At 45.0% G+C, this 27,851-nt stretch overlaps 1 protein-coding gene across 7 annotated transcripts in view; it reads right to left on the minus strand.

Annotated features, from left to right (window-relative positions):
• The window catches only part of MAP3K13 (mitogen-activated protein kinase kinase kinase 13), a 182,883-nt gene that overhangs the window by 62,436 nt on the left and 92,596 nt on the right, over window positions 1-27,851 (minus strand). The window contains exon 1 of one of the 7 annotated variants that reach the window (XR_011973974.1): window positions 24,053-27,156. The exons of the other annotated variants lie outside the window; for them this stretch is intronic. The gene's annotated coding sequence lies outside the window, so the exon portion shown is untranslated. Of the gene's footprint in view, window positions 1-24,052; window positions 27,157-27,851 lie in introns of those variants that run through there. 7 annotated transcript variants of the gene reach the window in all.

Below are 27,851 nucleotides of genomic sequence, written 5' to 3' on the forward strand. Positions count from 1 at the left end.
TTCCAACTGTCTTGGCCAACTGCAGATTAACCGGATTGATACTGCTCGTCCCTGTTTGTTCAGCTGCCTTTTAGTCTGTTTGTCCCCAGACAGTGTTGTGTACGTTTTTGCACGTGGTCATTGTCTGTCTCAACAGGATCCAAGGTGTCTTTTTAACTCTGCAGTGTCACATCCTTGTGGGCCTTGGGGAAATACCATGGAGCCTAGAGATGATGGCTAATGATGATGGAGGTGATGCCCTCCTTCCTGGACCCCAACCAGTTGCAGCCATGCGTTCAGGTCCAGGGAGTAGGAGTGGGGGTGGGGTGGGTGTGTAGTTAATCTAGTTAGACTTTACCAAATATGCAATCTGAAGGCAGATGTCCTTCCTTGATGGCCCTAAAACCTTTGGATTAGATTACTCCGATTCTCCAAAGGAAACAGGGATGTATCACAGGCCACCAAGTAGTTTCCAAAGCACTAGCTCATTTATCAGCAGCTTGGTCTAGATTATTTCTCTGACCCTACATTGTCTTCTCATTTCGGTTGGGGGGATCTTGATGCCGGTGTTCAGAACGCTGGACAAGGGCAGCCTTTTTCTCTTAGTGCAAAGAAGACAGAGGCGACCTCTCACCGCATTAGGCTCCCCAAACTGCTGCTTTATAGCATTAGCATAAGTAGTTCAGCCAGGGGGAATTGGACAGCAGCTGAGGCAGCCTAATAACCCCCCCTGGGGAAAGCCCCGGGAATTCACTGCCCAGCTGGAGAGAGAAATCGAATCTCCACTAATGATAATTCTTCCTGTCTTGTGTCTGGGGTCTGCTTTGAACACATGTGTGCACACGTGGGGGCCAGCAAAGCCAGAGATTTCCAGGCATCATTCAGCCCAGAACATAAAGCATCCAAAAACAAGAGACCAACGAGCTCACTTCCATGAATTTTAATCTCAAGGTAACTGGGTACAATGGAGTCCTGGGCTTCCAGTCAGCAGACTCTGGTTCAAAACTTGCCCCCAATACTTAACATCTGAGGAAATCACTTAACCTCTTTAGTCCTCAGTTTCCCCATCTATAAAATGACTGCATCGGGCTGCCTGGCTTCCAAGGTCCCTTATCTAAGTCTATGAATCAATGAACTATGTAATTAATGGCTTAGTATTTCTCAAGTGCTCACATTAATAATATTAGTAGCTGCTATGTGTAGAATTCTTTTAGGTTTACAAAGTGCTCGCCATACCTCATCTTACTGGTGCCTCACAATAATCCACGGTCATTATTATCCATCCATATTTTACAGGAGAGGAAATGAAGCAGCCACACAGAAAGTAAAAGGTCCACTTTAAAGATGAGGCAACCACGTGGTCATGTAGCCACTGGAGGTAGGATCTGAACCCAGGCCTTTGAGAGTCCAAGTCTAGCAGTCTAACCACCATGCTTATCGCAGCAAGAGCACAGGCTAATGCCATCCTGTTCATTTTCAATATTTGTTACTCTAAGTAGAGTGACTATCAGCCACTTAGACACTATTAGTTGTTGGAGGAAAATAATTTAAGTGATACCACCGCAAAGGAGGTCAAACACAGACCAATAGGAAGGTCCTTTCTACACCAAAATATTTATAGCAGCACTTTTTGTAACAGCAAAGAACTAGAAGGACATTGGGTGCTCACTTAGTGGGAGATGATCAAACAAATTGTAATATAAGAATATAGAGGAATATTCTTGCATTGTAAGAAATGGAGGGTATGAAAAATTCAGAGAAACCCGAGAAGAGTACTTATATGAACTGAGGCAGAGAATCACAACAGTAACCTAAAGGAAATAACACAGGCAGATTCTGGAACACTGATCAATGCAGGGGCCAATCAGCACTTTGGGGGACAGAGAGTAAACTATGTCTGGTGCCTCTAGCCTCAGACCCAGAGTTAAGGCACACTACAAGTGTGCAATGAGGCATGTGTTTTCAGACAAGGCCAATCTGTTGATTAGTTTTGCTGAACTGTAATAATTAGTTACAAGGGAGAGTTCTACTACGGACAGAGGAAGCCAGTGGAAACTGATAGTGATTTTTAAAAAAGGAAAAAAATAAGATGTATTCTCCCAAATTAATACCTGTAGCCTGTGGTTTTAGTGTAGACTCCTGTTGCAAATACAAGGTCAGGACTAATCACTGATCCTTAGGGACAGCTGTGCTGAGGTCCAGGACTGGCCCCAGAGCTGACCGCAGCCCCCAAGACCAAGACAAGCAGACTCCAGCAGGACATAAGGGCAGTGGGAGTCCATCTTGCCGGGTCTTTTACATCAAGTGATCCTATACCCTGTTTCAGAGATTTGTATTTTAGGCCAGTTTGGTTCAAATTCACATATTGATCAATCAACAACCACTGTGCCAGTCACTGGGTTATGGGCTGAGAATAAAAAGCTTACATTTGAACGAATGAGCTAACAAATGGAAGGCAGTTTGCAAACCTTCAAATGTTATATAAATGCTATTACCATATTACTAACAATAATATTTGTAATCAGGACTTGAATGAATTTTCCCCAATTATAAGAATCACCAAAAAAATCGGTCAGAGGGGACATCAAATTGTCTAGTCTGACTCATACCTGACTGAAAACCTGACCAATATCTCAGACAAGCAGGTCAGGAGAGTGACTGAGGCCAAAGGTGAGAGTGGAGTTGTTTTGGCCAATTGTCCTGAGGAGCTACTAAGCACAGAGCCCTCGGCTGGGCCTGGATGGGAGGGGAGCCGAGGCTCCCAAGATGGGGTCCTGGCCCACCAAGAGCTAAGGTTGGAGAAGGTGAGACAAGCTAGCACATGACTAGCGAGATAGACAATAAGCCTGTGGGAGTTCTGGGAGAGGAGAGAGATCCCTGTGGGCTGCAGGAACAGACAATGACTTCCCAGGGGAGGTGTGACTGCAGAGTAGGTAAGTTTTAGCTGGGGAGAGGGGAAGGTAGGGAGCAAAGTTACAGAGGGTGGGCAGGAACAGGAGAAGGAGCAGGGGCTGAAGTGGGGGTGGGGTCAGAGGCCAATCAGAAGAGCTGGGCTGGAATGGAGGGCTTGTATCAGGGAGGGAGGGGGCAGCTGTATGATGGGGCTAGATGATGGAAAGAGCTGAAAATGAGGCTGAAGGATTGGGACTTACTCAAGAGGCTACAGGGAGCCCTAGAGGGCCATTGAGCAGGTCAGCAACATGAAGAAAGGGATGTTCTTTAGGTTAATCTGGCAGCCCAGTATCTGGCCCATGGTAGGCAATTACTAAGTGCTTTATGATGATAGCCTGACTAAATGTGACAGGTAGACTGAAAAGCGGGGGGGGGGGGGGGGGGGTTGGTGCTTCTGAAAGACTTCTGAAATCTAGTATAATCCTAGCACTGTCTCTTACTGCCTATGTGGCCTTCAGGAAATCACTCTATCTCCTTGGCCTCAGTTTCCTCCTCTGTAAAATGAGGGGTGTGGGGAGATGGCCCCAGGGGACCCTGGTGGCTCTAATTCTACACCCTGTGTGGTTCTCAGGGCCTCGTGTATTCTAGGATAGAAGCATCAAAGTCATAGCCAGAACCAGGATAAAATATAGTTGGGAAATGTTTAACAAGGTAAATAAAAATATAATGCAACATAGATAATGCTAATTTGTTGTTTTCTAAGTCACCATGTGGCAGGAAGGAGTCCCTTTCTATCTGGATTTGAGAGTAGTGGTCTAGAACAAGTAGCAGGGATGCTTAAGATAGATGTCAGGACCAAATGCCACCCTCTCAATCTCTGCTCTAGGGGAAACAATGACACAGGCAATGAAGAAATGATTTTTAGGAGATCTCAAACAGGAGATGACACTAAAATGACAGGAAAAGATCACAAACCTCCCCAAAAAAATAGTGACCAAGAAGACACTGGGAACTACTGACTCCTTTATCATCTCTAGAAAACCTTCATAAGAATGGTTTATGTGATAGAAACATAAGCTGGGAACAGCCATGTTCCCAAGTCATACATCTTTACTCTGACACAATTGACAGAAAGGTATAGAGAATATGGTGTCCTGCTCTACTCAGGGTCTGTTGGTCACAAAAGAGCATTGGACTAAAGGAAGCCAAATACCCCCTTAAAGTCTTGCCTCCAACAAGATGTCTCACCTGCATACCCCCATAAGAGTACCTTAGAGATTCAAGGGTCATGAAGTCATATACTAGAGCTGGAAGGGATGGAAGGCTGTGGGAGCCCTAGTTTCTTACTCTGTAAATCATAGTCCTTGAACTCGGTGCTCCTCTGTGGTCCCTTCTAGGTCTTTGTATATGATCCTATAGTATATGTATGAATGTTCTCCTGGGGTTCTCCTTATATATAGAGAGAATTATTTTGTTTAAACTCAGTACCACAAGAATCAAGACTCACTCTTTTGCCCAGCATCAGCACAGATGGCTTAAAAAGATCCTTAACTCAAAGTTAATCCCCACCCAGAGAAGTCCACCTAAGTGGAAGCAAATGGATTTTTTCCACTTTCCTTTTTACAAAGGTGGGCACTTGGGGCCCCATTTCCCCATCTATCAGTTTATTTTTTTTTCTGACTATAAACAGTGACTAATTTTCTTCTGTTATTTTCCCAAACCGGGATCATTTCAGAAATAGCATCAGCAGAAGTCTGGGAAGAAGAATCCAGGAATTGATGTCTGTACATGGGGACATCTCCAACACTAACAGGAAGGCAAGACACTTCAACTGAGACTCATGTCAATGTGCCTCAGTTTCCTCCTCCTCACATGAGAGGACTGACTAGATAGTATCTGGATCCCTTCTTGCTTGAAATCTGTGCCCTTGAGTCATTTACTCCCTCTGGGCCTCAGTTTCCATATCTGTAAATGAGGGGTTGGACTAGTTGGTCTCCAAGGTTCCTTCCCGCTCTAGACCTATGATCCTATGTTGGTTTGTTGTTTTCTAAGTCAATGTGTGGCAGGAAGGAGTCCCTTTCTATCTGGATTTGAGAGCAGTGGTCTAGAGGAAGTAGCAGGACCACAAGATAGAAATCAGGAAAGCTAATTTAGAGATTTATTATTTCCTTTTTTAAGTTAAAAAGAAAGAAAACTTTTCCCATCAAAATCTATTTGGTGATTTTAAATCAGGTCCTAAAGGAGCTACAGAGCCACTCTCTTGCCAAATGATACTCTTGACTTAAGGAGCAAACTGAGTATCTAGGTGGGCTCTGAGGATAGAACATGGGACTCAAATCCAGCATCAGACACTGCCTAGTTGGGTGACCCTGGGTAAGTCACTTAGTTACTGTCTGCCTCGGTTTTCTCATCTGTAAAATGGGGATAATAATAAAATATCCCTCCCAGGATTGCTGTGATGATAAAATGAGTAACTATGTGTAAAATGCATTGGAAACCTCAAAGCATTATACAAATATCAGCTTGTTGTTATCATCTTAACCCCCAGAAAGAGTCCCCATGTGCTTGTTAGCCAGGGCTTCGGATAGTCAAGGCTATTTAACTGCTTAACATTTCTATGCTTTGAGGTATCACCTTTGTGAATCTCGCACACTCAGACAGACATTACCTCCTCAGTCCTCCCAACAGCTACCCACAGTAGGCAGAAGATGACTAAGTCTGTGCTCAGAGATGACAAAATCCTCCTTCTCCAGAGCTTTCAGCTTGTAAGCCAGCAAAGAAGAGGCTGTGGAGGTTGGGCCCTGAACCAGGGAGCTTGAGAATCTGGGTGATGCTAGGACAGTGGTGCCCTGGACGCAAACAGGGAACTCTGGGAGATGGGTAGGGGTGGAGGGAAATATGGGTTCTGTTTTGAGCACGTTAGACAAATCCAGTGCAAAATATCCAAGAGGCAGCTGGAGATATGGACAGAAGCTTAGGGTGGGGCCTAGGCATGTCAGAAATGAGTGCTCTCTGTCTTCAAGAAACACCTGCATCCACAGAAGCCCACAGAAGCACTAGTGGAAATACTTTAAAGCTCGCTGCCAGGCTGTTGGATTGTTCATGATGCGAGGTCAAGGTGTTGTGGCCTAGGATCCAGGACCGCTTAAAAGAGAAGACTCATGTAAAAGGGTCATTATAAAGGGCTAGGATGGATGTCTGTAGCACAGGTTCAGATGTAGGACCAGATGGGCCTGTACTCAAATCCCCTCATTTTACAGATGAGGAAACTAAGACCTATACATTGCAGTCTTGCAGTTAGAAGGTTAGAGGTCATCTGGTCCATTTCCCTCATTTTAGAGAGGAAGAAACTAAGGACCAGAGAAATCAAGTAAGTCTCCCAGAGTCCCTCAGGCAAGAAAGGGCACAGGCAGGATTCACACCTGGACCCTTTGTCTCCCAACCCAGGCCACTGAAGTGCGCTGTCCCCATCCAATACAACCTGATTTAGCTTGTGCTCTCAGCTGGGTAAAAGACAGCTGGGATCCCCCTGGAGAGCAGAGTGACGTCGATCCCTTCCCACTCTCACTTCTCTGACATTCTCCCCCAAGAATCCTCCCACCCTTTCCAAACTCAACAGGGCTCCTTTCTTTCAAACCCATGTCTTTCACATGTTGCTTTCTGATCTCCTGAAAATGAACATGAATGAAAGAAGGATGGCGTGATGTCACGCTTCAGATCCTCCAGGTGATCAATGTCCTAACTGGGCACCTGGGCTGAACAATCTCACTGGAGGCTTTCCTGACCGTATGGGAGACTTAAAAATACTAGCTTTAATGTCCTTTCCTAATGTACGTTGATATATTTTCTATTACTGCGAAATGAAGCAAGTAACAATAACCTTAGGTGGACTATGTCTATATGTGATCAGGATGGAATCAATGAAAACACCTTCCATTTGCTCTTTCCGTCATGTATGCTCTTTCTTCCCTACTTCCCCAGGCCCATACAAACCCCCCCCAAACAAATGGATCACTTTAAGGAATTCTTATTGCATTATTAAAGAACAAGGCTTATGAGAATTTCTATATGGAAAACAGGTCAGTTTTCATATACAGTGAATCAAAACCATATGTTATGTCAAAGGAATTGGAAACATTTGGAAGGACAAATATAGGCATGGTTATTATTAGCATTTATCAACATTTTTTAGCTTCTAATAATTTTCTACATTTATAAAAAATGTTTAGGTTGAATAGCTCTCTATATAAAAAAGGCGGAATTCTGGCTCTGGTACTGACTGTAGAAATTTGGACAACTCACTTAAGTTACTCCCTGGGCCTCAGTTTCCCTGTAAAATGTTCAACAAGGGGGTAACATGCATGACATGAGGGGAGTTATACCAGACAACCTCTAAGGTCCCTCCCTTCCAGCTTTAAAGTTATAAAGACACAATTCTGTGGAAATCTGATAACAATTAGAGCTGCTCAGTTACCACCTGGGCTTCTCTAGAGCTGGTGAACATTGAAGCATTAGTTGGATGGCCAGCCCTTCTACTCCAACTGTCTCCCACCCCCAACCATGCATGCTCGCTCCTCCATTTAGCTCTGAAAGTCTTTCACAAACTGACTCCAACCTCACTTTCCAGTGTCACAGGACATCACTCCCCCTCCTCACTGCTGGATGGAGCCAAATAGTCCTTCTCTGTTCCTCACATACAGTGCTCCATCTCCAATCTCAATGCCTTTGCATTTCCTGTCCCCCATCTCTAGAATACCTTTTCTTCTCTTCTTGTCCTCACAGAATTCCTCTATTTCTTTGAGACACACCTCAAGCATTCTCTTCTGCATAAAGCCTTTCCTGATCCCCCTCAGTTACAGTTCGGTCTCCCTAACTGCCTAGTAAAGCAGAGTGACTGTTCACTTGTCTGAGATAACAAATGAAAAGCTGCTGCTGAGACAAGTCAGTTTTGACAGAGACATGTGTGGGGGACATAGGTCTGCTCAGGTTATAAGGGAAGGTGTTGGTCTTCCATCGAGTTCTGAGACAGCATTTGCTCACTTTGAATATGAAAACAAAATACTGGAGTGAATGGAGAAACCAGTGCACTTCACTGATTTTATATGAAGAACTAGAGACCTTTTAAATTCATATTGGGGGAAATATGGATGTTGGAAGAAATCTATGAGTATAGGACAAAACTAATTCATTTGATCGTACAAGATGAGAATTGAAGATTAACCATAAGCTTGGAAGGGCGCATTTTCAGAGAGGTCTCAGAGCCTGAACTCAGAGAGAGAGGGCAGTGATTCCCTCAGGCTCTGACTAATTTACATTTAACTACCTTGCATATTTATGTCATTCTCTGCCTCCTCCTAGAAGTAATCACAATCTTTCCATTTAGAATGTCAGCTCCTCCAGAGTAGGGACGAGTCATTCTTTGGACTGGTATCCCCAGAGCCTAGCTCTATGCTGGGCAAACAGCAGGTACTTAATAAATACTTGTTGATTGAGTGATTATTTCGTGAAGGGTCTTTATTTATGTTGGGATATGTCTTTGGGGCCAAAACAAAAATTTTTTTTAAGGATTTTCTGATTCTTGAGGTGGGAATTTCCTGAGGCCAGACAATGATTCCAGAATGAAAATGATTTATGGCAGGGGTTCTTAGCCTTGTCTGTGCTCCTTGGGGAGCTCTCTGAGCAAGGTCAGAATCATGTTTTTAAATGCATAAAATAAAATACAAATGATTACAAACAAGGCGGTTCTATGGAAATATTGATTCAATCGGCGATTGAAATATTTTTAACAAGGATAGAGGGCGAAGACCCCTACATTTTATGGCCAAAGGAGAAAGCTCGTCTTTTGTACTGGGACATGTGTTGAGTGGGGTCACTAAGGAGCTAAAGACAAAGTACCTGCCTGTTTGTCTTGGGCAAGGTTGCCAGTGCTGACTAGTGCAAACAATTGTGCAAACACAATGCCTCTCACACACAGGCTGAAATGCCTTCGGGCTCTTCAGACGGACCACGTGGGTCACCACAACAAGGCTTCCGAGTCACCAGACAGCTCTGGTAGGAGGGGACAGACACTTGCTATGTCAGACAAAGCTGAACTAACACATGAAGTACTGAAAGAGATCACCGGAGACACTGTAAGATGCTCAAAGGTTCCACAAAAAGGATCTCATCCCCAGTGGATCCTGCCCACCATCTCCAGGGCACATCTTGTCCATGCCCTTCCATAAATATTCTGGGGTAGGTAGGTCCACTGGCTTGCCAATGAGTGGGCACCAAGGGGACCCATGGGCAGCTCAGTTCCTCTGGTTCTTCCTCACTCTCACTATGGCTCACCTGCCTCCTTCATGACCATGTATCTCTCTAGTGATGGCTCATTTTGTGTTTAAACATATACTAAGTATATTACATATATTTATGTTCTGTATTATAAACAATACATTAAATATATGTGTATATATTTAAACTATCTCTACCTACCCATCTATAATGGGAAATAACACAACAGATGCAATGTCTATACAACTAAAAGATAAGCCTACCCTACTCATCATCTTTTAGATGGTTTCCTAACTAGGAAAAATGGGTCCTGGAGAGCACAAAGGTGGTCACTGAAAGATCCTCAAACATCCTGGGTTATTTTCAAGAGCTTAAATAAACTGGATCCATGCCTTCTGACCTTAGCAGAACACTCATGAAGGGATAGTCAAGGACCAAGGCAAAGCAATTAGTAGCTAGTGTGAGAAAGAGTACTGGGCATGGACTCAGCAGAGACCTTAGTGTATGTCCCACCTCCAGTATTTATTAGCTGCTGTTTGACCTGTTTCCTCATCTGTGAAATGGGGAGAAACACAGAGCACCAGGCCTAGACTCAGGGAGACTCATCTTCGTGAGCTCAAATCTGACCTCAGATAATTCCTAGCTGAGTGATCCTGGGCAAGTCACTTCACCCTGTTTGCCTCAGTTTCCTCATCCGTAAAATGAACTGGAGAAGGAAATGGCAAACTACTCCATTGTCTGTCAAGAAAATCCCAAATGGGGTTACAAGGAGTCAGACACAGCAGAAGCACTAAACAACATCAAAAATGCCTGTGGTGCATATATCCCTCCCTTACAGAGTTTCAGTGAGGCTCTAATGAGATCATGTAAGTAAAGGGGTTGGCAAATTTTAAAGTGCCATAAAAATGCCCATTACCAATGTCAGCCATGAGCCCTGGGTGGTGGTGGTGGTGGGGAGGCTGGTCCAGTGACTCCTTGGTCATTCTGAAGGCCTGCCCATGCCTGGGTGGCAGTGTGGCAGCACACTTGGCAGGGCATACCGAAAGACAAACTTTTCAATAAGGTCATACACGTCCAGGAAATAGCAAAGACTGAAAAAATCTGTCCCAGGATGGTGGGCAGTAGAGAAGCTGGGAAAGTCACAACGTGTCATTTTGAATTACAGTGGTGTCAAAGCGGGGCTAGGAATCAATCCTGGGCCAGAAGGGCTTGTGGTGTCTGAGCAACTCTACCTGGGAGACTCAGTTTAGGTGCCAACTGTGCAGTGTGAATCTGGAGACACACATACACCAGCAGGGCAGTTAGTGATCCCAGGAAGAGAGCCAGGAACAGAGAGCATTTGGATCCAGTGATAAGCATGCCAAGAAACAAAGGCCTCCTGGAAAAGCTAAATTTACATTGGTGGAGATTGGAAGAGAGTATCGGCAGAGCCTGGAGTCCTCATTCTCACCTGTTAGAACAAGGGCTAAACTTCCCTGTAAAGTCTAGAAGGTTGAATTCTGGGGCTCAGAAAAAACTGAAGCCATGGCTTTTGGGGTCACCTGCAATTGAGATTTTTTACAGATTGGTGTGTCTTGCAACTCATAGTTTTTGCAGCAGAGAGGTTTATGCTGCAGAAAATTGTGCTCTGAAGTGGTCAAAATGAACGTTTGGCAGAATCAGAAAAATCAAGAGACATTTTGTTTCTTTGCTGATAGTTTGTAGGCTGGCTTTACTTTCAAGGTAGTATTCACATTTTACACTTATCCATCCAAAGGAGCTAATATTGCATGGTAATTAGGGTGTAGGCTGAGGCTACATAGGTCAATCCTCAGTTGCAGAACTGGAGGTGACCATGATGTGGAAATATAGCAATTGTTCCCATGTGATATTGACCATAAGTTTCAAGGCTAAGGGTAAAATATTTTTTAATGTTTGCAAATGTTCTCAATCAACTGATGAAAATGGACAAATAAAGTGATCACAAGAGAATACTGAATGGTTGTTATTGTTATTAGGTGGTTAAATTATGTTTTTATGATAAATAGTCCTGATTATATAGTCATACTGGGTTTTTTAATTTCCTTTTTTTGTTTGCTTTACTGCCAAGTTCATAATGAAATTTTAAAAAATAATCATATTTACTGACAATGTTTTGAAGAAAATTGTACCAGTGAATTAATAGAAATTACTTAGGTATGTGCATCCAGAGAAAAAGGTAATTTAGTTTTTAGTAATAACGGTTTCTTATGTGTGTTTTTTCTTCTTTTGGACTTACATACAAATATTAAATTTGGGAACTGAAATGTTAGGACAATCTATTTTGTTTGTATTTAGTTAATAATCAGGAAGGTAAAGGCAGTTTCAGAATCCAGTATTTTGAGTTTTATTATTGCTAAAACAGTCAAGGCAATATTTTGTTGACAAATTTTATGATGGAATCAACCATACTGATTGTATATATCAGTGTTCTTAGAAATGTGTCTGCTCCCTCTAAAAGTGCAGGCCCTAGTCCTTCTAGATTTTCTGATTCTAGGTTCCTTAAATCTCCCATAAAGGACCTACGGGAGATCGTTTTCTTGAGCCCTTATGATCTTTTTGTGCAGCTACTTAGGATGTCTAACTACTCATTCTCTCTCTCCCTCCCTATCTCTCTGTCTTTCTCTCTCTCTCTCACTAGCCCTTCCTCTTTTTCTGGTCCCTTTTACACTACTTCTCATGTGGACATCTTTGGGAATATGTTGAAGCCTCCACACAGTCACCAAGTACTTTTCCTCCAAGGGCCTCAGGGATATTCAAGGTTTTTGAGACATTTCAGGACCCCGAATCAGATCAGATCACCATTCTATTCCTGTCCAAGGGATTCGCATCCTACTAGCCCTCTGGGTTTACAACCTTGGTGTCATCCTCACTGTACCTCACCCTATTTATCCAACTAGCTGCCATCTTGGCATTTCTGTCTCTACCACATTACTCAGATTTCCTCCCTTCCTTCTCTCTGTTCATAAGACCCAGGTCCAGGCTCTCAACAGGACCAGAGTAGTGCTACTTTCCAGACATGCCAGAAGTAGTTTGACCAAGACTCTCATAATTGGTGAAGAGATGATTTGTCGACATGGTGCCAGTGGAAGGGGTGCAGGGGGCACTTGATATACGTATTCACCCGAGAGGTGTGGATGGATTATCTCTGGAATCTTGCCTCGATGAGACTTCAAATATGAGTATATGCATCTTATATGGTCAATATAATAAATACCTTACCTAAACTTTGCATCTCTCCCAATATTTGGGCAAGCACTCTGCACACATTAAGTGTCAATCAACATTGGTGTAACTTCATTGAGTGGCTCCATCTCACTGGGAGCCACTAGTAGCCTGCTGATGGAGGAATTATTATTCTCTTAGAGGCTGAGGGGGTGAGCATTGGGATCATTCTGGGGGCTGGATGTGGACTTCAGGCCCCAGGGTCCTTAGGGAATGAGAGGGATAAGTCCATTAAGAAGTTTTCAGTGCAGGTATTCGAAGAACTAGCCAGTGCACTAACATTGGGAGGACTGAATACATACTCTAGCCACTCTGATGGATGGACGTCACAGGCTAGAGCTCGTCTTTGACAGATCTAAAGTGCTACTAATTAAATAAAGCCATCTCCGGTTCCCTGGAAGAATGATAATAATAATAGATGGCATTCATTTAATAACATTGTAAGGAGAAGCAGTGTGGCAAAGGGCACTGAGAGTTGTCCTGAGAGTCGAGAATACTTGCTTCTGACACGTCCAGCTGGTGTGACCCTCGGCAAATGACCTAATTAGAGGCAGCTAGGTGGCACAATGGCTAGGGCATTGGGCTTGAGACCCAGTGACCTGAGTTCAAATCCAGCCTCAAGATGATTAGCCCCAAGATACTTGGACAAGTCACTTAATCACTGTCTGCTTCCGTTTCCTCAACTGTAAAATGGGGATAATAACAGCACCTGCTTCCCAGAACTGCTATGAGGATCAAGTGAGATGTTTGTCAAGTGGTTTGCACACCTCTGAGTGCATCATTTACATATGATAGCTACTAATCACTTAGTACCCTGCTCCCTGTCAGGCAGCTCTTGAAGTCTATAAATTGCAGAGTGGGTGCCAATCTATACTGCCAGGGAGATCCTCACATGTAAGATGGGTCCTACAAGTATGAACTTATTTTATGATCAAGGAAACTGGGGCAAAGAGAAGTGAAATGGCTTGCCCAGGGTCACCCAGCTAGAAAGCGTTGAGGTGGGATTTGACCAAGGTCCTCATGATTCTGAGGTCAGTGCTCTTTTCACCAACATTCAACAACTGAATTAGAAAGGAAACAGTAAAATGTAACATTGTTCACCCTACAATGTCTAGGAGTGGATACCGATTGGACCTCATGGATCTTGGAAATCTCACTCACTTCTGAGCATGTAGGATTGTGGGATTAGTGCCTTGCACACAGTAGGCACCCAATATTCTTAATTGATAGAGCAATTGTTGTTTCAGTCATGTCCAAGTCTTTGTGACCCTACTTGGGGTTTTCTTGGCAAAGAAATTGGAGTACTTTGCTATTGCCTTCTCCAGAACATTTTACAGATGAGAAAACTGAGGCATAGATAGGTCAATAGCAAATTTTTAAAATCTGTCTTATACTAGGGCAATGGTCGGAAGACAAAAGTGGCTTATTTGCTTCCACTCAAAAATCCCTGCCCACTCCTGACTGAAAGGAGTAGCTTTGAATCCAAGAAAGTTTGGCTCATTCCAATGGCCTTCAAAGCTCTTCTGCACACATTTGATATCAGATAGACTATCCAGAAAACTTGGGAGGCAGCATGGTTTCCATTAAACAGAGGATTACTGCATGTCAGGGAAATTCAATGATTTGCCAGGGCACGTAGTCAATCCCAGAATATGAAGCTCCTGAAAGGAAGTACTTTAATTTTGTATTTTCATCCCTAGCATTTAGCACAGTGTAGGTACATCACAAACTCTTAATAAATGCTTTTTGTTCACTCAGAACAAATGAGATAATATATTAAACTCCTTCTTCCTCCAGCTCCCAACCTAGGAGTCATCCTGGATTCTCGATTCTCTCTCATCCTCGCATATTCAATATGGCGCCAAGGCCTGTTGATTTCACCTCTGCACCATCTATTGCCACTGTTCCCACCCTGATGAGATTGCACCTCACCCCTGGACTATTGCAATAGGTGCTAGGGGGTCTGCCAGCCTCATGTCTCTCCCTACTTCAATCCATCCTCCATTCACTAAAGTGCTTTTCCTAAAGCACAGGTCTGATTGTGTCACTCTAAGACTCAATAAACTCCATTGGCTCCCTATTGCCCCCAGGAGCAAATACAAAATTCTGTGTTTGGCATTCAAAGACCATCATAATGTAGCCCCCTTCTATCTTTCCAGTCTCTTATTCCCCAACATGCACTTCATCCAGTAACACTGGCTTCTGAGCTGTTCCAAGACAAGACACTCTATCTCTCTGCTCTGGACATTCTCTTGGAAGCTCTCAATTTGTCCTCTGCTTGAACAACTGAGCAACCTGTTTTCCTTTAAGTCCCACCTAAAATCTCACCTTCTACAAGAAGTCTTTCCCAGCCTTCTTGAATGTGTGTACCTTCCCTCAGTTAAACATCTCCTATTTATCGTGTATAGTGTTGTTTGTATATGTTTGTTTGCTAGTAGCCTCCCCCATTGGAGGGTCAGCTCCTTGAGGGCAGGTATTGTCTTTTGCCTAATGTTTAGCACAAACCTTAAATATGTACTGATTGATGGACTGATTTTCCTACTAAGCTTATCTTTAAGGACACCTTAGATCATGTGATTATTTAAAGGATGTAGAGACAGGTCAGCTCCCCAGGTCTACTGCGGACTCAAATGAGCCCTCTGGAGCCCTGCCAATCCTGCTCCCCACTGGGCTCTGTTCCTTAATGGCCAAGTCTAATGGCCTTCACTCAGTCTTCATCCTTCTTAACCTCTCTGTGACCTTTGACATTGTCAATCACTTTTCCATCCAGGACAGTCTCTCCTCTCTAGGTTTTCCTCCTATTTTGTCTGACCACAACTAGGTCTCCTTTACTGAATCTTTATATAGTCCCTCCCACCCTTTCCTCTTCTCCTTGTACACCATTTTGCTTGGTGATATCCTCAGCTCCCATGGGTTAGATTACCATTTCTACGCAGATGACTCCCAGATCTGTACAGGGTGTTCCCAAAGTCTTTGTGAAGTATTAAACTTAATAAGCTTTTTAAAAAAATATATTTTATTTACTTTTAAGTTCCCTTTTATTTTCATTTCCAAATTCTTCCCCTCCCCACCTGTTGAGTAGGCAAGAAAAACAATCTTCTACAAATATGTAGAATCATGCAAAACAAATTTCCACATTAACCACATCCAAAGAGAAATAAATGAAAAGCAAATTGACAAAGAGAAGAAAATATGTCTCAGTGTGTCCTCTGAGTCCATCAGTTCTCTAGCATGCTTCATTAGATGCCCTTTCAGAATTGTGGGTCATGGTGTGGATGGAAACTCCTAAGTCTGTCAAAGTTGCTTGTTTTTACAAAATTACTATTATTGTAGAAACTGTTCTCCTGGTTCAGCTCCCTTCATTTTGCATCAGTTTATACAGGTTCTCTTCCATAATTTCTTATAGGGCGGTACCCTTTACTTTTAATAAGCCTTTGGGATTCCCTGTATATCCTAAGGCCACCTGATCTGTTTCCTCAGCTCTGCTCCTCTATCACAATTGCTCTCTGGCCATCTCCAGTTAGATGTCCCAAAGGCAGCTCAAACTTAACAAATTCAAAACAGAATTCATTTATGCCTCCAAAAACCTTCCCTTTCCCCACTTTCCTCTTACTACTGAGGGAACATCTGTCCTTCCAAGTCACCCAGGCTCACTGTCACCTTTGAGTCCTCACTCGTACTTACACCATATAGACCACCTACTACAATCTTGTCTCTTCTACCTAGATACAATCTCTTCTATGTAGACATCCCCTTCTCTCTACTTGTACAGGGCCCGATGAGTGCTCTCCTGAGTTATTATGATTGCCTGCTAACTGGGATCCCTGCCTCTCCCCACTCCAGTAGATTTTCTACTAAACTTCCAACATAATTTTCCTAAACATTTTGACCATGTCACTAATCTGCCTCCCTCCAGCCCTGCATTAACTCCAGTGGTTCTCTCTGAACAACCTCCAGGATCAACTAGAAAGTTCTATGCTTGGCATTTAAAGCCCTTCCCAGCCTGTTCCTTTCCTCCCTTTCCAGTCTTCTGTTTTACTCCCTCCACGAACTGGCTGGCCCCCATGCCTGGCTGCTTTCTCGTCACCCCTACTTCCCAGCTTCATTCAGGGCTTAGCTCAAAACCCATCTTCCCATCCCTCCCACTGCTAGTGCAAGAGATCACCCTTCATTTACACAGAAGATATCATGTATGTACATAGTTACTTGCATGTTGCTCTCCTTTCCCCTTAGAACATGAGCTCCTTGAGGACAGAGAGAGGAGTTTCATCTTGCTCTGAATTCCAAGTGCCAGGCACATAGGAGGTACTCAGTACATGCTTGTTGACTATTCCAGACCTTTGTTTCTCTCCTCAAGCCTATATGATTCCATTTCTATCACCTTCTCTCTCAGCAGAGGACCTCACTCTTACTTCACTGAGAAGACCTAGTCTTATCTGCCCTGAGCTGTCTCATCTCTCCCTCTCCATACTTCTAATATTAGTCCTCTTTTCTTTGCCCTTAGTCACAAAGGTGAAGGTGACCTCCTTCTCAAGGCTGATCTCTCTACTCCTGGTCTTTTGGTAGAAGCAACATCAACTCCATGTAGGCTGGGCTAGTTTCTTCCTTTAAAAGGCAATGAAAGAATCAGAGATTTAAGGTCCAAGGGACCAAGGTGAGAACTTTGACTTAGCTTCCTAACCACCTAGGTGTGAACAAAGTTTGGGTACCTCTTCAACTGTGAACAGAAGGGTCTATTCTGATTGTCTGAGGGATTTTGTCATATCTCTGGGTGAAACTTTATAGAATCATAGAGCCTGTGAGGTTCCAGAATCTGGAAGGGGAGAGGACAGACCTGCCCTTGGGGGGAGGGGAAGAAGAGCCTGTTCTCCTTCTACATCTCCTTTGTTGAAGGATGGCCTTGGGACCTCTTAGGGACAGAAATAGTTTGGACTTCAGTCTCTTCACTAGATGAGGTGAGGAAAACTGAGTCCGGCAGAAAAGTTGCCCCACACCTAAGGGGGACATCTCAAGGGCTCCAGCTAGAGTGCTTCCAGGAGCAGTGGGTTACCCCTTGGCCACATTAGCTGTCTAAACTACGGTCTAAGTTCCCCCTGACACCAGAGGGGCTGAAGGAGGAAGAGTGGACCGTGGATTTGGGAAAGCATGGCCTGTGCCCTCCTCTAATCTCTACCAGCTAAGTTCATACCACTTGCTAAAAGTGAATCAAGTCTGGCTGACTGATATCAATAAGTTCTGACACTGGGAAACCACCCCAAACCTGTAAGAGTTATCCTGGAGCCATGAAATATCTGACTCATCAGGGAGAGGATGTGGTCCCCTCCCTCCAAGCTCAGCTTCCAAGTCATTTCTTCCCCAAAGATTTCCCTGATCTGTCCCTTTCTCCTCTTCTCCCCCACCCCCCCCAACCATGCCCAGCCTTGGAAGAGGGACCTTATCTTCCAATTCCTTTATAACATTTTATCTGATTTTTTTCTTTACTTTGATCACAATCACCTCATATATTTGTGTGCATGTCTTCTCTCCATATAACTGTAAGATCTTTGAGGGTAGAGAGAAAAAGTCACTTTATATCTTTGTATCTTCTGTTCTCAGCTGGATTGGTGCCGTGCACACAGTAAGGGGCTTAATGAATGCTTGTTGAACTGAAATGGAAGAAAGAGAGAAAGAAGGAAAGACAGAAAGATAGAAAGAAAGAAAGGGAGAAAGGAAGAAAGGAAAGAAGAAAGGAAGGAAGGAAGGAAGGAAGGAAGGAAGGAAGGAAGGAAGGAAGGAAGGAAGGAAGAAAGGAAGGAAGAAAGAAAGAGAGAAAGAAAGGAAGGAAGGAAGAGAAAGAAAGGAAGGAAGAAAGAAAGGAAGAAAGAGAGAAGGGAAGGAAGGAAGAGGTTCCAACTTTTCAAATGCCAGTGTTTGCTCAGGAAATCCTCTCCAGTCCACACAAAGTGAAAAGCAGCATTGTCTGTTTCTCAGAAAGAGTCTTGGACTTGGGATCGGGGAACCTGATTTTGAAATCTGGCTCCTGACATGTATCAGCTGTGTGACCTCAGGAAAATCTCACACTCTCTGACTCTCACCTTTGTCATCTGCACATAATAGGGCCCATAATCCTGGCACTACCAAACTCATAGGGCTGTTGCTAGGATTATGCTAACCTTTAAGTGTCCTAGAAATGCAGTCCCAGACATGTGGCTGCCCTAATGATTACATGGCTGTAATTGTGCTCGAGGACCTCAGACTGGAGGAACCAAACTGGCCAGCTTAGTCCGACTTAGTCCGATTTATACAGTACCTGATGGTTTCAAAGAGCTCCACATCAAGCCTCAAAGCAAACATGAGAGGCAAGTACTGTAAGCATCATTATGCCCATTTTACATATAAAGAAACTAAGGATCCAAGAAGTTAACTGCCTTGCCCAGGATTGTAGGTATCTGAGGTAGAAGTGGAGCTCAGCTCTTGATGATTCTGAGTCTGTCCAGCACTCTATCCCCCAACTAGGCTGACTTGCCAGATTTGTTTTAGTCATTGAGTGGCCCATGAGAAGCTCCTTGAGGGTAGGGACTGATTTCACCTTTTTGGTGAACTTGGATGGGAAAAAAAATTACACTTTTATTTTCTCTACCCTCCAAGTAAAGTTTAGCATTTCCTTCAGTTATGAAGTTTAAAAACAAAACATTGCTGTGAGAAGAGCTCTGTAGGATTCACCAAACCAGGCTGCCTAGGATCCATGACACACCAAGAAGGCTGTCAGAGCCTCACCATGAAGAAGGACCTTGAGTTCACACATCTGAGGACCTGAGGATGGAAGGAAGTCTGTCCTGTCCTGTCCTGTCCTGAAACCTTAAACCCACTGCACTCTGAAACTGGGACTCCAATGGGCCCCTGCCTAAGGGCTCTTCTAGACCCTCATAGCTTTAGAATGATTATCAATAGTAACTGTTGTGGTTTCCATCCAACCTGAAGTCTTTCTTTTTCTTGACCTCATTAAAGGGGCCGTGCCTGACTACTTCTTAAACAGGCCTATTCAATGAATGGGTGTTGCCTCACCTGAGTACCTGCAAAGACCTTGGCCTAAAGGGCCCAAGGTCTCCCAGTGCATCCTGGGTCATCTCCAGTCATCCTGATGAATATCTGGTCACTGGATTCAGTTGGCTCTGGAGGAGAAGTGAGGCTGGTGACCTGCACAGCCCTCCCTCACTCAAAACAGTCAAGTGCAAGTCATGTCATCATTTCTCTGATGGCGTGGTCTTCTTTGGCAACGATGGATGAACACAACAAGCCCCAGCACCTAGCATTGAGCCTCACGCATAGTAGGTATTTAATGTTTACTGGCTTCTGGCTTTAGGGATTCATGCCCCTGACAGTTTCCTAGGATTCATCTTTGGCTTGACTATGTTTGTTTACAAAATCAGTTAATTCCAACTTCTGGAATAGCTTCAGTTTTTTGTTTGTTTTGTTTGTTTGTTTTTTAAACAGAATGCCATCTATTGAGAGCTGCTGCTACACTGGATTTTATTGTTTGATATTAAACAGCTGAAAGTTACAGTCTGATGCTTTGCTTTTCTATAAGCATTACAGATGTGGAAATAAATATATCTTGAATTCAACCAAATTTTAAAAATTATTAGGAACCTATAGTTTTGACATTGGGGATATGAAAGCTGCTTGACCTAAAGATTACATTCTACCAAAACAAAACAAGTCCTGGAAATAGAAACACTGGGGTGGGGAGAGTAAGGCAAAGCTGTGTCTTCAATGGATGGTTTTTGTGCTTTTAATTTGTGTTATTTTATTCCTCATGACCCGATTTGGGATTTTCCTGGCAAAGATGCTGGAGGGGTTGGCCAGTTCCTTCTCCAACTCATTTTATATACAGATGAGGAAACAGAGGCAGACTGGATAAAGTGACTTGCCTCGGATCACATAACCAATAAGTGGCTGAGGACAGATTTGAGGTCCAGTACTCTATGCATTGATATATTTACTTCATCCATGAGGAAAAAAACTGTCTCCTGGGAGAATGTACAGATGCTGATAGTTTTTAAAAAGATATTATAATCATAGATTTACAGTTGGAACTTAGAGACCACCAAATATAAACTCCTAATTTCACAGGTGAGGAAACTGAGGCCCAGAGCAATTAAGTGACTTGACCACAATTACACAGGCACTAAGTGAGGACAGGAATCAAAGCCAGGGCTTCCAACTGAAAAACATGGCCTATGGCACCATTATGCTCGCTCTCAAGAATATATGTAGCCTTAATGACAACTCCCATTTCCACGTGGCCTTCCCAAAATACTGCCCAACCTCAAAAGGGAAAATGTTTCAGGTCAGGAAACTGAGCCTCAGAAGTTACATGACTTTTCCGGGATCAAATAGCTTCCAAATGATCTGAACCCAGATGTCCTGACTCCAGGTCTTGGGCTCCATTTATTCTGCGACACTGATGCTGCCAAAGGTACATATTTTAAGAAGTTCCTTATGGCTTTTGTTGTTTGGTCCAGTCAACGCAAAGGATTATGGATGCTGTTTGTCTTGCTGCCAGACTAAGCTTTGTCAGGGTGAGAGCTCTGTCTTGAGTGTCTGTACCTCCTCCAGCCCCTTTCACCATATTCCACACCTAGTAGCTGACTAAGAACATTTCCTCAGGCTTAAAAGGATTTTAAACACCAAAGAAATAGCTGAGACTAGCTACATGGTGATAAAAGCCTGAAAAACTATGGAAAGCGTAAATGCTGGAGAGCCAGAGAAACTTCTGGATTAAGGATGGAGATCCAGAATGTAGGGCTTCATTCAGACTCCCTGAGGGAGAGATGGAAGGTAGCAGGTGCCAGGTGAGTCAAATCACCCACAGCCACTTGACCAGTCACTTGACCACCACCTCCCCACAGATACTGATGGAGACCCAGGACCCTGAACACATGAGCATTGGGATACCAGTGTCCTTGAGGCCAACTGCCCTGCTCCTAGCTGGGTCTCAACATCTATAAGAGAGGGGAGCAATGAAGGGGGAAGAAGGACTCACTTTCTTCATTGCCACCAATATCAACTAATGACTGATAGCCACTGACAGAGATCTTAGCCCAAAGAAACCCTGGGCATGGTGGTGCCCTCACCTCGAAAACACTAATCTTGTGTTCAGTGTGGCCCCCACAGACAACATCCCCAGAACCTTGAGAGGGATGCCTCTGATCTAATGCCTTGGGAGGGGCTCTAGCCCCTTCTTCCTCAGAAGCTACAGCTGCTGAACATCCAGAATCAAAAGTTCTTGCCAGCAAAGTTCTTTATATCATCAAATGGTTCCACCTTAGAAATGGGTATGGTTTTATCGGTGGAAACAGCATTAAAGAAAGTGAATGACCATCTCTTGGCAGCTACGCTACAAAAATTGTGGGAATGACCTTTTCCTTGATGTTGAGGACTATATATATATGTTTTCTTCTGGTTGTTTTCCTGGAATTTAGCACAGCGTCTTTAGCACATAAACATACCATGCACTCACTCTATGTCTCCATCTCTCTCTGTCTCTGTCTATCCCCTTTTGCCTCTCTCTTCTCTCTCCCCCCTCCTTTGTCTTTTCCTCCTTGTTCTCTGTCTCTCTTTCTCTCCCAGTCTTTCCTCTCCCTGTCCCTGTCTCTCTCCGCCTCCTCTCCTCTCCCCTTCTTTCCCCTCCTCTCCTTTCCTCTCCTTTTCTCCTCTCCTGTCCTTCCCTCGTCTCCTCTCCTCCTCTCCTCTCCCCTCCTTTCCCCTCCTCTCCTTTTCTCCTCTCCTCTCCTCTCCCCTCTTTTCCCCTCCCCTCCTCTCCTTTTCTCCTCTCCTCTCCTCTCCTCTCCCCTCCTTTCCCCTTCCCTCCCCTCCTTTCCTTTTCTCCTCTCCTCTCCTCTCCTTTCCTCTCCTCTCCCTCCTCTAGTAGTTAATGGTTAATGTTCTCTATCTTTTGAAATCACTTTGCATTATTTTGTACAGGCTTTCGGTTTACTTATCTATGTCTGGGGTGAGTTCTGCTCCCTCCATCAGAATGTAAGCTGCCTATGGGAGACAGCTTTGGTTTTGTCTTTGTATACCCAGCATCTAGCTATGTGTACCTGGCACATAGTAGGTGCTTTGGGGGGAAAAAAGTCTTGCTGAATTGATTTCAAATACCTCCAGATGCTGACCAAAACTGGCTCTGAATACACAGCTGGAAGATGTTGGCAAATATCTGAAAGGCTAGCTTTGTAGCCATAATCGAAAACTTTAAAAAGAAGCTCCAAATCATGGAAACATATTAGGAAGACGGAAACATCCGACTGAGGTCATTTAAAAACTAAATAATTGATTATCTAAGGTAAAGGTTGACTCTCATTACTTCATCTGAGGGTGTGATCTCATCTCTCCAACACCAGATTGCAGCCCACCCATACCTGACCATTCCGGGTGACTCAAGTCAGTGCCCTCCCATAGGTCTGCCACAGGAGGGCCACCCTAAGTGCTGCAGGCTTCCCTTGCTTCCTCTGCCATTGTGAGGCTCTCAGTGAAGCCCCGTGGGCTGTCCATCAGCCATCCCTCATTCCCACTAAATGACCAGCCTATCTTTTTTGGAGAACATCCTTTCCCTTGCTCTCCTTTGTAAACGCGATCGATTTGGAAAATAAGGAAGACTCTCTTGGGAAAGAGCCCAGCACATGCGTTAAGTATGCTGCCATATCCGATGCCTGGGCTTTAAATAAGTCTCCTGCACCGAGGGTGCCCCCACTTCCCTTTCTTCTGCCACCCCAGTTTTCATCTTGGATCTTCCTGAGCGCTAAAATAGCTCTGGGCACCTGAGATCCTCTAAGAAAAGCTTCTGAACTGAAACACACAGAAAGTCGCCAATAAATGAACAAATCAGAGAACATCCATGTTGCCCAAACTGCTTTGGGGGTTGCAGCTCCTATGGAAGGATAAACGTATCTTTCGGGAACGTTTCTACTTGCAACAATTCAGGACTGGAATCCACACTTTCCTTGCTAGCTTTTCCCGGGGTCATTGGGCACTGGTTATGACTCAGAGGGTTACCCCCCCACCCCCACCCTTGGCATAAGCTTTCTGATTGAACTTTAAGCTTTCCCGTTTTTTCCATAAAAATTTAAGTAAAATCTACAGCCGGAGCAAGGCAAAGAAATCACAGTGGATTCCTCTTTGGCCGCCGAGAAAGAAAGCCGATTTCATTGAACCAGTACCTTATCCTTTCCAAAAAGCAAGCGGCTCACGATAGGAAGGCTTGCGGAAGAAGGAGAAAGAGAAAGAAAGGAAGACAATTGGCTCGCAGGTTCAAGGCTGGCGTCTCCCTGCAGCCGGCCCTGCTGGAGGTGCCCGGGGCTTTGCCCCCGATGCCCTCCACAGATCCGAACGGGCTCGAAAAGTTCATCCCCGTTTCAGGACAGCAGGGGCAGCACCAAGGGATAACGTGCAGGATCGTAAATGAAAAATGTCCACACCGAGTATGCAGAAGAGCAAAGGAAAACCAGCTGTCAGCAGCCTCCGAGGTCGGCAGCCTCCGAGAGCGAGAGCGCGGCTTCTCTCCCCCAGCCCCTCTCCCTGCGCTCAGCCTCCCGAGCCTGGCAGGTCGCGGACACACCATCCATCCATCCATCTGGCCCCACCAAATAAAGGCAGATGCCGATAAGCCCAAGGAAATACTCACGGCGAGCAAGGATTCCTACACGCGCTGCTCCATTTTCGGGTTGGAAAGAAGATGGAAGGCCATTAGAAGAGCAGGGTGGAAGGCCAAAAACGGGGACCTCCACCCCCACGGTCCTACGGCCAGCCCGCTGCAAAGGAGCCCCAGCCGGGGCTGACGTCACGGATTCATGAATGGATGTAAATCGGGCTGCTTTAGGATTCCGCGCAGCCCTGGCTGTGGTGTGTGCCATGCGAGGGAGAAAGAGGGAGGGAGGGTCCGCGAGGAGCACCGGCCAATCAGCGGCCCTCTGCTATGGCCTGCCTGCCGGGACAAGGAATCTGGGTACAGAATAAACAAAGCCCGCCAATCAGGCTGGTGCGACAGGGCTTCTGACACAGGGCGATGACAGAATCTGGCAGCTCGCAGAGGAGTGTGTGTGTGTGCGTGTGCGCGCGCGCGCCTGCATGCGAATGTGTGTGTATGTGTATATGGGGGGTAGGAAAAACCAGGGAGATCATGCAGACATTTGTTACCCTTGCTGAATCAGGCGGCAATACTAATAATAACTTAGCTGGAGAAAAAAATCAATGCCAGCCATCATCTGTGAGCCTACATCTACATCTCTCTCTCTCCAGCCTTGTAGGTTCAGTGTCCGAAGGGACCCCCGAAGCCATTTAGTCCGACACCCCCCCTCACTTTACAGAGTGAGCCCCAAGGAGGTTCCCACAGGTAGGCAGGCCCCAAGGTGAGCTTTGAACCCAAACTCTTTGAGTCTAGTCAACATTCTTCCCTTTGTACCAGGAGGATCCCTGGGGTTTTACAGACAGGGCCATCACACATGTGACAAAGGCAACATTCCAATCGTTTGCTTCCAAGTCCAGAGCTCTTTCCCCTGCACTAAATTATTACACCACACACACACACACACACACACACACACACACACACACACACACACACACACACACACACACACACACACACACACACACCTCCCAGGCCTCTTTATCCCTCATTAGAATGACTTCTGTCAGTTTCTAGTTGCCCTGAAGTGACAAAGCAGACCCAAGGTAGGAGGGGCATCCTAGATTTCCTGCTCAAAAAAGACCCTGTGGGTTATCTAGATGATTCTCTTTCACTTCATTAGAGGAGGAAACTGAGGCTCAGAGAAGTTAAATTACTCAAGGCTGCTAGGTGGTTGCAAGGGGTGAGATAGAGAGTAGAGGGAGGGAAAGAATTTGGAACTGAAAATGAAAACAAATTCTGCCCTGGACAACTTACTAGCCGGGTTTGCCCCAAATGGGCATAATAATAGCACCTACCTCCCAAGGTAAGGGTGAGGATCCAGTGAATTAACATATGTAAAAAGCTTCGCAAATCTTAAAGCACTATATCAAAGCTAGCAGTGATGATGAGGATGAGGATGATGCCCTAAACCACGTGGGTCACAGTCTGGAGAGTCAGAATTCTTATTCACATCCTGTGGCTCCAAATTCATTGCTCTTTTAACTGTACCACAGGGTCTCTAGCAAGTAACACCCGAAGTCAGTGGCTATGGGGCATCCTTAATAAGCCTACAAATTAAACAGTGGGAAAAAAAGGTGGAGGGGAGATGATGTTTGGTGACAGGAAAACTATTAATGCAGAGAGCAGTCCTTCCAAAGGTGCCATGTGAGCACCTCTTCTGCTATATGGGAAGTGCCATCCAGAATGGGCACAGAAGAACCCAATAGCCTAAGACATTCTTCACATGGAGGGGCCTTTTTATCTGACTTGTTTAACTTCAGGCTGCTTAAGGTGCTACTGAGAAAGCCTGAAGCAGGTCTAGGGCTGAGTCAGAAGCCTTGTTAGTGACAGGCATACCAACAAGTGTAGCAGACTTCACTCAGTGAGTATCATGATTTATTGACCCTAAAAAACTGTCCTGCAAGTTGGACCTGGCCTGGCAAGCCAGGCACATGTAAAAGAAGGAGAGGACAGCAGGCAAGTTAAGTGCTGGTCGCCTCCTTCCTCTCTTATTCAACTGCATTGTTTTTATGTATACACACACACACACACACACACACACACACAGAAACAGAGAGAAAGATGGAGAGGGAGAAAGAGAGGGAAGGAGGAAGGGAAGAAGAAGAGGGGGGAAGAATCAGGTACACGGTTGCTGGCCACCCACTCCTGAATTCAATAAGTCCATCAGTGTACAGCTTGGTTCATAGGGAAATGCGACTTGGTCAAGCCAACCTCCATCCCATGAAGATACTTCTTGAGAAAAGTACTGTTCTCTGTTCAAGGAAAGGGATGTTGAGGGGCTGGGGTCAGGTTTCAGAGAGTGTACGATCTGAGAATTAGGGATGGAATGGACTTTGGACCTTTTGAATTTAGATAAAAAAGACATCTGAAAAGCCAAGTCTATTTTTGTTCCACAGGTAAAAGGCCTCAATCACCAAGCCTTGGGGAATACAGAAAAAATAGCAAAAACATCCCGGGTCCTCAAGAAGCTTCTGTTCTAAAGGGGCAGGAATGGGTACGTAAATGATAAATAGTTAACGTTTACATAGCTTGAGAGGCTGCAAATTGCTTTACAAATAGCATTTCATTAGTTCCCCAAACAACCCTGGGAGGCAGGGATAATATTATTCCCATTTTATAAAAGAAGAAAGGAGGCAAATAAAGGTTAAGTGACTTGCCCAGGGTCACCAGGCCAGTAAATATCCAAGAGAAACCCTCTATCCATTTGCCACCTAGATGCTTATTCAAGATAAGTAGAAAGAGCAGCTGGGGGGAAGGGGGTGGTTGGGGGGAGCAGGAGAGAGGCCTCTGGTACAAGTGTCTGAGCCAAGTCTGGAAGGAAACCTGCAAATGTAAGAGAACTAGGGTGAGGAAGGGGGATGGAAGGTCAAGTGGGAGCAGTTGGATCCAAGTCAGGTGGGGGACACTGCCTGTCCCATCATCTCTTGTCTCATAACAAACAAGTCAGACCTGGAGACTGCAGCCTCTGCCACTACTATCGTCAGAGTAGCTTCCTCAGAAAATTTCTTTTAATTTATTGTGGACAAAAACAGGGAAGTGAGTGACTGGCCTAAACATCCTTCCCTACCTCCCCGAGTGCAAAAAGGGCCACGGGGCTAGAAGGGAAGCCTCCATGCCCCACCCCCACTGAGCCCCTACTGCTGCTCTCCCTCAGCCCCAGAGAGGGGGTGCAGAGTGCGGTCACTCTCAGACACAAGTCTGAGTCACTGGGGTCCCTTTCCATCAGTGAATATTACCTCAGGCAAGCTCTCCCCAGCACCCCCACTACTGCCGCTCTTAGACAGGTACTGGGCAAGAAGCTCCCACTCCAGGGAACATAAAGATCATAGAAAGCATCTTAGCAGCTGAGTCCAACCCCTCATTTAACAGATGGGGAAACTGAGGCCCAGCGACTTGTTTCAGGTCACACAAGAAAAAAACAGAAAGGACGAGATCAGTCTTCCTTGGGAGCACTTCCATGTGGGGAAATCCAGAGTCCTGCAGAGGCCGGGCTGAAGGGGCCACTGTCCAGACTGGTCGGAAAGCCCTCAGGAGTGTGCAGTTCACTTGATTAGTGCCAGAAGTCTTTCCTAGGCCAAGACTTCCCAGCATGCTAAGAAAGGGGGAGGGGGAGGATCTGAGGCAAAGATCAGATTACCAGGGTCAGACCCTACCTAGAGGCTGAAGGGTTGACTCGGCACAGCCCACTTCCGGGTGGGTGTGGTCATTAAGAAACACATCTGGCCAGCCGTGCCCTAGACTGGAAATCTTCCTCCCCTAGGGCTTTTTGGAGGTGGCAAGAGGAGCCTCCGGC

Source organism: Notamacropus eugenii, chromosome 2 (assembly GCF_028372415.1).
Source record: "Notamacropus eugenii isolate mMacEug1 chromosome 2, mMacEug1.pri_v2, whole genome shotgun sequence".
NCBI lineage: Eukaryota > Metazoa > Chordata > Mammalia > Diprotodontia > Macropodidae > Notamacropus > Notamacropus eugenii.